The sequence below is a fragment of the Monopterus albus genome, unplaced genomic scaffold (assembly GCF_001952655.1).
Source record: "Monopterus albus unplaced genomic scaffold, M_albus_1.0 scaffold193.1, whole genome shotgun sequence".
NCBI lineage: Eukaryota > Metazoa > Chordata > Actinopteri > Synbranchiformes > Synbranchidae > Monopterus > Monopterus albus.
This window is the reverse complement of record NW_018128073.1, coordinates 617802-628133: the sequence shown is the minus strand read 5'-3', so window position 1 is coordinate 628133 and position 10332 is coordinate 617802. Positions and strand designations below refer to the sequence as shown.

Here is a 10332-nt window from a genome sequence, read left to right as displayed (position 1 = left end):
ACTGACAGTCAGGTTTCTGAAGGTCTTCTTGACACGTGTCATGTTGTGAGGTGCTCAGAATGGCGAAGACCCAAGGGCAGGGCCAGCACTAAGCCCTTTTATGCTTATGTTTTTATTCTGTCCCTGTGAGCCCAGCACGCTGACCTGCTCCACACTTATCTTGGATTTCTGTGGCGCTTGCTCTGTTGTTTTGTTCTTAATAAAGTTCTCCATTTCCCAGTGCACTCATTCAGTTTTACAAGTCATGGCAGGTTTTGTTCTGCAGTGCTCACTGCAGTCCTAATGCAGAAGTCTGTCTTGTTTTAATACACAAGGGCACTTACAGTAGATACAGCAATCTAGGTCACTGTAGGTTTCTGGCTCTGCAGAAGTAGCTAAACCAAACCAACCATGCTTCCCTACATGCTTTGTGCACTAAGGAGACCACTAGAATAGACTTTCCACACCAGGCCCTCTTAACCTGAAATCACAAAGCTTCAGAGACCGAAGCTTGATCTCTGTACATACAGTTTTCAGACCGAATATGGATTCTAAAGTGTACAAACTGTCTCAAAGCCTCAGTCTCCCTGTTGCTGCCACATCCTTCAGGAATGTTTAAAGTTCAATGCTGTGTCTTCAAGCAAATCACAAAGAACTCAAAAGTCAATGTGTCACCCTGCATATGTCTGAAGAAGTCATCACAGTCCCATCTCTGACAGCCTCAGACAAAGTTTCTTCGGTCACCTTAACCACAGCGGTGTGCCCATGTACCAGCTTTACATGGAGCCCAAGAGACGCGACCTGGACGGGTAGTGCGTTCATGGGCCAGTTACGTTTCGTACAGTTTACACTGTGCCAGTAGCTGGCAAGTCCACATTAGATTTCAATTCTCTGTCTACATAATAAAATTATTAAAAACCAATACTTTATTAAGTGGCCAACATGAAACTGTTATTTAGGAATTTTATTTTTAAAATATGCAAAAATGAAAAGCTATGCTCATTTAACACTGATGACTTTGGCGCCCTCCTGCGGTAATATCACACAGTGGATGACCACAAAAGGTCAAATTTACATTAATCTAATCAAAATGAAGAAAAACCTTGTAAGAAATCTTATCATTTATCTGTCCAATCATCTTTTTAAAAGCTTTGTAAATCAAACTTTTTAGATTAGCCATCTTATAATGGTTTTAATGAATTCAAAATGTGTGTATTGTGATTCACATATTGCATCTTTATCTATAAATCTCTCTCTCTCACTATACACACACACACACTTAATGCCATTTACTCTTCTCCATTGTGGTTTAAGCTCCTGAACACAGAGCTTCATATTAAAAATCAGTGATTTAGATGAACAAACCAGACATGATTTATATGAGAGAAAACAAATTTAGTCTCACAGAAGGGAAACGTTCCATAGATAACCAAGTGGCAAGGTGACATCAGCTGCTATAGCCTGGCAAACGTCCCTGTAAGCCACCCAGTCACCCAGTTTGTGGTGAGTTGTTTTCCATCCAAATAAATTCTGTTAGCTTGCAGACATGGAGGTCATGTGACTGTCTGAGCAGAGGAGGAGTTTTCAGACTGAAATTCCACTGAATCCACAGAGATGAATGTAATCCCTTTCACTTCTGTTTTGTTTTGTCTGCTGTTGGTTTCCTCTGCAGCCAACAAAGCGTTCGAAGGCATTTTGTATTCAGTGGTAAACGTCTCAGTAAAAACGGCCTCGAAGCAACTCGCTGGCTTTCATCTACACTGAGCGCGTCCTCAGACTCGTAAGTAGCAGCTGAACACACAGTGGTGCTGATCAATAACCATCTCTATCCCAGGAGATTTGTCCAACTCTGTCAATTTGATGATTGATCCTCTAAACACTAGTGTGTGTGTGTGTGTGTGTGTGTGTGTGTGTGTCTTTTATTCATGCCTGTGTAAATGTGTGTTTAGGATTTGTTTCTGAGCATCATTCTCTGTGTATGTGTGTTCAGCCTGAGGCCAAAATAAACAGCAAGCTGTCTGCATGCCCTCCAGAAAATCAGCTGCTATAGACTTTGTTTGCTTTCCCGTGATCCCACAGTAACTAGTTTGATATGAAACTGTAGCTGTTTTACAATAATGTGCTAGCATTCCTTCAGTTTGACCACAGTCAGCAGCACCCACTCAGTAAACCCACCATTTTGAACCAGGGTAACTTATCAGATTGGTGACTCCTTGACAGAATAACAGGACTTAATGGGACATGTAGTTTTACATTTCTCTACTGCATGTAGCCAATTCTCCAGTTGATTCTGAGTCAGATGCAGTGACTGGCACACAGCTGGAAGCTGCTGTAGACTTCAAGTGTCTACTGATGGACAGAAACCCCTGCTGCTAGCTCTGACACTGGTCCAGCACCGATTCCCACTGATGGTGCACGTCTTGAATTTCTCTAGCAGTTCTACGCATGTATTCAGGCTAAAATGAAAGTGTAGAATATGTGATGGGAACAGTGGGAGAAAATACTTGTGCATCATCTTTGACTCCGATGTCATGAGGCTCGCCAAAGTTCAGAGCACTGCATTCTAAAATAGCTCACTGCTGTGGGAATATCAGACCAGCACAATGTGAGAATCTTGCCTCCTAAAGTCTTCAACCAATCTGTCATTTCAGCTACTTGAATGTCTTAAATTGGCCTCCCCTGGCTGGAAGCTTCCAACTCCCAGCAGCCTCTGCTCCCCAGTTTCTTCCAGTTCAGTTCAGAGCTGATATAGATGTTATTTTTGTCTCTCTCTGTGTGGGTGTGCCTTTGTATTACTTACATTATGGGGAACGAAACCTGTTAACACACACGCATTGCGGGGACTCGGCCATCACTGAAATCACTGAATTTTTAGGGTGGCAACATGGTTTAAGGTTAGGGTCAGGGTCAGGCAAGTAGTGGTTATGTGTTAGGGAAGGATAAGTCTACAGGAAATGAATGCAAGTCAATGTCAAGTCCCCACAGGGAATGAAAACACAGTGCAGCGTGTGTGTGTGTGTGTGTGCCTGTGATTGGGCCAAATTTTCTGCTCCACTTTTCCCGCCTGTCCACTCGGCTTCCTGCCCTCATCCGCTGCAGTTTGTTCGCCTTAAATTGTCCAGCTGGGTGTGGACATGTTTAGGGCCCAGGTTTGAATTATAGCATTACATTCATGTTGGGGGCACATGCTTTGTTGTATTTCTTCACACATCACTGCTCTGAGATTATTTTAAGCTACAGGCCAGAATAATTTATGCAGCAGCGTTACAACGTATGTTAGAGAATTACAGGTCAAAACAGTCCAAGCTGCTTCCTCAAGTCTCGTTGTCAAAGTCAGGTTTCCAGCTTTAGAGCCTGTAAACAGAGAACCAGTTGCAGCCTATCATTTTTACCTCAAGAGTGGTTAAACAACATGCTGTATTAGTCATATGTGCTTAATGTGCATGTTTTTGAACAATAGACGGAGCAAGGGGACCTGCTGCCCCCCGCTTCCAGTCTTGATGTTCAGCTTGGCTAACCATATCCAGAGGGATATCAAGCTCTACAACTTAATACGTGTTAAATCAAATTTCATTTTGGACTAATAAGCTTTAAATTCATTTGGGCATGAGAAGGATGCACATGTTAATAATAACAGAGCATGACTGGTAATTAGAGGAACAGGTGGTCACAGGTATGAAGGTAACACAGATGAAACCCCCAGTGTGTAATGTTTCGCAACAGTATTTTGATCAGGTATTACATACACTGTATCGTTGAATATTCACATTGCAGAACAAGCTCAAGCAAATGTGCACGTGTTTTTGTGGGTAACATTAGATCACATCTATGTGAAGTTTGTAGTTGTGTTACAAATCTGACAGCTGCTGTGTCATGGAGGTCAGACGAAGCACGGAGTGAACGAGCACTGATACGATCTAAATCCACTCCGGCCAGGCAGACACCGCTGAAGCAGCCTGTTGTGTTGTGGCTATAGATCAGTTCACTAACAGTCTGATAAAGCAGAGCTGCTGTGATACAGAGGTCAGTGTGACACAGCCCCAGGCTGGATTCAGAGTGGGATACTGTCTCTGTCAACATCCTGTGAAAGTCACGTATCTGCACAATTGCATAGGAAAAACAATCTGTCTTAAGCCAAGTGATGCAATTTCTGCTGTCTGAATACAGCTTATATAGGGCCAGTATCAAATATCGTCCTGCAACAGGCCCTGACACAGTCAGGCTCTCCCAGACCACTTGACACCAAGACGTTAGCTGAAAAAAAAAAAAATTTAAAAAAAAAAAAAAAAAAAGAGGACGCTGTGCCATCTGAACAAGGTATATACGTAGTCATGTTATGAGCAGAAAAAAAATCTGGATGAAATGTTTGAGAGTAAATTTATGTTTATCTGTAATTAATACTAATGAAGCATCAGAAAGTCAAAACAGAAGCTGGTTAATGTGTAGTGGTAGAAACAGTTTGAAACTGTTTTGTTTCATGATAAGATACAATATAAAAATCTTCCTCATTCAAAACCTAAATCATTAGTTTTGCAACATGCAAACAGAGTAAGTGTGTCCACACAGGATGGGGCGCCATGCAGTGACAATGTTAACCTCTAACGTGGCACTTTGGATGGTGGGAATACAGAAGCTGCCAGGCCAGGGATTTACTGAGACCACGGGACCTCCTGGAGACCTCCATCTGCCTGACCAGAGGGACAGGAGGGACCTCAATGTGGCCTCCATGAAATGTGCTGAGAGGACGATGAGATCAGATTTGTACAAAGCAAAATAAAATAAAAGCGCAGAGAGGATATTACAGACACATTTATCATACTGTACATTTATCCAATTTGTGTTGATATTGAGTGGGAGGATAAAAAAAATTCAGTCTGAACCAAATCCACAGGTTCATAGGTTGAGCTAAAAATAAAATGCTGAAAAAAATTAAGGGAACAGTTAAATCGCAGATCGGATCTTGAATTATTCGAGTTGAAAGCCTTTACTAATGTCCACTGTATAGGTGCTGTCCTGCACCAGGAGGAACCCAGGGCCCACTGCACCAGCGTACGGTCTGACAGTCGCTCTGAGGATTTCATCCCGGTACCTCACAGCAGTCAGGGCACCGTTGGCTATGACATGGTGGTCTGTGTGGCCCTCCAAGGATCTGCCTCCCCAGACCATCACTGACCCACCACCAAACCGGTCATGTTCCAAGATGTTACCGGCAGCATAACATTCACCGCGGCGTCTCCAGACTCTTGGATGCCTGGCACATGTGCACAGGGTGAACCTACTATTGTTTATGTAGAACGAAGCACCAGTGGCCAATTCTAGTGTTTTCTGGCGACGCCAATTGAGCTGCATGGTGCTGGGCTGTGAGCACATATCGTATTAAAGGACATCAGGCCCTCATGCCACCCTGACAGAGTCTGTATCTAACAGTGTGGTCAGAAACATGCACACCAGTAGCTGCTGGAGGTCATGTTGCAGGGCTCACCCAGTGCTCCTCCTGCTCCTCCTTGCACAAAGGAGCAGATACCAGGCCTGATGCTGGGTTGTTGCCCTTCTGCGGCCCTGTCCAGCTCTCCTGGTGTAACAGCCGGTCTCCTGGTGTCATGCTCTTCAGTCTGTGCTGGTAGACACAGCAAACCTTCTTGCAACTCCACATATAGACACACCATCTTAGAGTAACAGGACTACATGTGCAACCCAACTGGGCTGCAGGTGCTGCCTCGTGCTCCCAGTAGTGACAAGGACACAAAACACAAAACTTAAGAAGCAGTCATGAAAGATAAGGAGAGCATGTGTCTGTGGCCACCGCATGTAAAACCACTCCCTTTTCCGGGGGTTGTCTTGCTTCTGCCTCTGCATGGCACCCGTTGTCACTTTCATTGGCACCAAAGCAGGTGAAACTGATTCACAATCAGTTGTGCTTCCTAAATGGACAGATTGATGCCCCTGACGTTCGACTGACTTGGTGTTTATACTGTGCAGTTTACATCAAACATACATTTTAATGCTAAAGTTAGAGGTTGAACTTTGTAGACATTAAATAAAATGATCACCTTAAATAGCTGTTGTACTGAACATGTTAGCAAACAACTACATATTTACACATCCAGCACACACTGAACACTGCTGCTCCATCGTGTTGACCAGATAATTCACCCAATGCGTCCACCCGATGAATGTAAATGAACGATAAAGGACTATATTTCTCTCTTTAGCTGCTAAATGCTCTGCTAACTAGCAGTTTGCTGCTGAGCAGAGTGTATAGTGGCTTCATCAGGCCTCAGTGGCTGACTGAGCTGTTGCACATATGCCATGATTTCACAGATGTTATATGCTAAAAACATTGGTGCAGCTCACAAAAAAAAATCCACAAACACAGGAGCTTTAATGTTGCGTTATTATTAAGAAGAGGATCGAGCTGAGAGAAATTAAAATTTGCAGACAAACAGAAATAAGAAAAAAAAAACCAGGAGGGCGTCTAATTGAGACGTGCCAGAGAAAATGTGAGTGGCTGCAGAGGAGGGAGGAGAAGCAGTTGGGAATGAAATGACTCACCCGGGACAGAAAAACACTGCAGGTGAAGCAGACAAGAGCAAAGACAGGGAGAGGGGGCGAGGCTGGAGAGGTGATGGAGGGAATGTTGCAGAGAGGAGAAAGTGGGAGGCGAGCAGTGTGTCGAGTAGAAGGGAGGAAAACCAGAGCCGAGCCGTGGCATCGGTGTGTGGGCGTGACAGATGACTTGCCAGAAAGAGTGAGACCCAATGTGAGGAGAGCTCAGCCATCTGCTCCTTCGGGGAACTCTGCTCATCTTAAACCACTCTGCCCCCTCTGGACTCGGCATGCACAAATGTGGTCATTGATTAATAATCCTGAATAAATACATCTTACTGGACGCCGTTGTTGAGTGATCAGTCATATTTTGTGCACTCAGCAGCTTTGAGAGTTGGTAGTTATGGGAAGCAACTGCTGACACTGTGAAATAAACAGGAGGAAAAAGTGCAGGTGGTGTAAATCTTGTGCACATATGCACTCTCAGGACAAATGAACGGACCTCAGATGTTTTCACTGAGCTGTGTAAAGACTGCATTTAAAAACAGTGCGAGTACAAATAAAACTCCTTTAGATCCTGAAATTCACTGAAATGCACCAAGTCCTCAGACCTAAGAGGCTGTTTGGACAGTGTTTCAGTAAGATGTGCATTTACAAGCTCAGAGTATTTAATCAAAAAATAACTTTTTTGACATGCACAAAGTGGCTCCACCCACTGTGAAGCATTTAATTTGCCGGAAAAACAGAAGAAGAAGCCCTGATAATCTTATATATTCATGTAAATGAATGAGAAAACAGTAATTAATATATTACACCGTCATAAAGTATATACGATGGATACGGCATCACCGCTTTCCTCCACTATGCAAAAATGAAGCCAAAACTATCATGAATGTGGCAGCTGCCATCTTGGGATTTTGCAGACAGATGCTACATAGCAATGACCGGAAGTGGATTGGACCTCTCTGTTCGTCTTTGGCTTATTACAAATATTCTAATAGGCCTGCTTGTATTAAAAACACATTAAGATTTGTCAGGGACCCGTAAAGTTTCCATCACTGTCCCTGGTGCTTACAAAGACCACCAAGCTCTTCTAAGACCAAGACAACAGTATGAAGCCCCACACACTGAAAAGTGTTTCAAGTGATAAACCGAATCCTAAAAATGGGTGCAGAGGTGTCTATACGGGGCTGGGGAACAAAAGCACTTGTTCAGACATGCTCACTGTGTAGAGGAGGTTAGAACTTTGTAGTTACTCTGTATTTAGTTTACACCTAAACCTGTACAAATCTTCTCAAGACAAGTTGATGAAATGTGAAGTAGACATCAACCTTGGTCAGGGAATAAGATTTCACCATGGCTGAGATCAGGGATTCTCACTGTGAGAAGATTAGACAGCAGTAACAATTAAACTGTAAGTGGATTCAGACACTTGGGTCCAAATCTTTGAGTACGTTTGAAAGGTCAAGAAATCCATTAATTAAAAAATGATGTGATTGAAATGATAAAAATTCACTGTAACAAACCTGTTTGTCTGCTTGTGTATGTCACCACTTTGTTTTGACACTATCTAGGAATTTAACATTCTGCTGCCGTTGAGCTCATTTTAAAGACGTTTCACCTCACTGGAAGCCACTTTATGTAGGCATCTCGTAAAAATGTGTGTTCCTGGGCACTGATACAATCGTCTACATGTAGTGATGCTGGAAGTTCCCAGCTGGCAGATCAGACTTCCTTTGTGCTTCTCTGACTGCAGTTTGCAGGTTAAATTAAGTCTTTTGTGCAACCCAGAGAATTTTGTCCAGGTTGTCTCGGCCCTGCCCCAGCATTTCAAACACTAAAACCACACGCCCAACAGCGAGAAAGCGTGCCCTGGCTTGAAAAGAAGCCATTGTCTGCCCAGATGATTGTGAGTCATTGTACTGGCAGTGCAGGCCAGGAGTCAAATGCTGTGATGTCTCAGAGAGACCTCTATTGTGACCCGTATAAAGCAGCGGCAGGAACGGCAGCCCTGGCAGATACCGGCTGTTGGACAGTGAGGGGAGTTCTGCATGAATAGTGGAGTAATTCAGTCAGTGGCGAGGAGGTGATTCGCATTTTGAGTGGACTCACCATCTCCTGGGTGCATTTCACAGGGCTGATCTGTGAGTAACCAGGCTCTCAGTGGCCAGAGTTGTCTGGAAAGAAAAGGTCAGGTCTGCTTCCAGAGCCATTTGGACAGAGTTCACAGACGACAGAGCGAATAGTTGGGTTTGGTGTTAAGCACATAAATGAAGAAGAATCTCAATATGTTAGGTTAGTTTATCAAAATCACCACATTTGAAAACATGACATTTTACACCGCCGTTCATTCATGTAAGGCTGTTTTGTGAAAACCGACTTTGTGTTTGTTTGCCTTGAGATTGAGAAGACCACTCACTGTAGGACTACAAGTCATTTCCTGGAATAAACTCAGAATGGGACCCATGGAAAATGGGAATACAATAAAAGCTAGTCAGAACATACAGTGCCTTGCAAAAGCATTCATTGCCCTTGAATTTTTCCACATTTTGTCACATTACAACCACAAACTCAAATGTATTTTATTGGGATTTTATGTGATAGACCAACACAACGTATCACATAATTGTGAAGTGGAAGGAAAATGATACGTAGTGTTCGGGATTTTTTACAAATACTGTAAAAATCTGAAAAGTGTGGCGTGCATATGTATTCAGCCCTCTTGAGTCAATACTTTGTCAAAGCACCTTTCGCTGCAATCACAGTCTTTTGGGGTATGTCTCTACCAGCTTTGCACATCTAGAGACTGCAATTTTTGCCCATTCTTCTTTGCAAAGTAGCTCCAGTTCAGTCAGATTAAATGGAGAGCGTCTGTGAACAACAATTTTCAAGTCTTGCCACAGATTCTCAATAGGATTTAGGTCTGGACTTTGACTGGGCCATTCTAACACATCAATATGCTTTGATCTAAACCATTCCATTGTAGCTCTGGCTGTATGTTTAGGGTTGTTGTCCTTCTGGAAGGCGAACCTCCACCCCTGTCTCAAGTCTTTTGCAGCTTCTAACAGGTTTTCTTCCAGGATTGCTCTGTATTTAGCTCCATCCATCTTCCCATCAACTGTGACCAGCTTCCCTGTCCCTGCTGAAGAAAAGCATCCCCACAGCATGATGCTGCAAGCACCATGTTCCATGGTGGGGATGGTGTGTTCAGGCTGATGTGCAGTGTTAGGTTCCGCCACACATAGCGTTTTGCATGTAGACCAAAAAGTTTAATGTTGGTCTCATCTGACCAGAGCACCTCCTTCCACATGTTTGCTGTGTCCCCTACATGGCTTGAGGCAAACTGCAAACGGGACTTCTTATTGCTTTCCTTCAACAAAGGCTTTCTTCTTGCCACTCTTCCATAAAAGCCAGATTTGTGGAGTACGCGACTAATAGTTGTCCTGTGGACAGATTGTCCCACCTAAGCTGTGGATCTCTGCAGCTCCTCCAGAGTTACCATGGGCCTCTTGGTTGCTTCTCTGATTAATGCTCTTCCTGCCTGGCCTGTCAGTTTAGGTGGACGGCCATGTCTTGGTAGGTTTGCAGTTGTTCCATACGCTTTCCATTTTCAGATGATGGATTGAACAGTGCTCTGTGAGATGTTCAAAGCTTGGGATATGTTTTTATAACCTAACCCTGCTTTGAACACCTCCATAACTTTATTCCTGATCTGTCTGGTGTGTTCCTTAGTCTTCATGATGCTGTTTGTTCACTAATGTTCTCTAACAAACCTCTGAGGCCTTCACAGAACAGCTGTATTTATAC

At 43.5% G+C, this 10332-nt stretch overlaps 1 protein-coding gene across 1 annotated transcript in view; it reads left to right on the top strand.

Moving 5' to 3' along the window:
• Positions 1-1624: 1624 nt before the first annotated feature.
• The window catches only part of basp1 (brain abundant, membrane attached signal protein 1), a gene marked incomplete at its 3' end in the record, with an annotated part of 12473 nt that continues 3765 nt past the window's right edge, over positions 1625-10332 (top strand). The window contains exon 1 of the mRNA XM_020617686.1: positions 1625-1759. The remainder of the gene's footprint in view (positions 1760-10332) is intronic.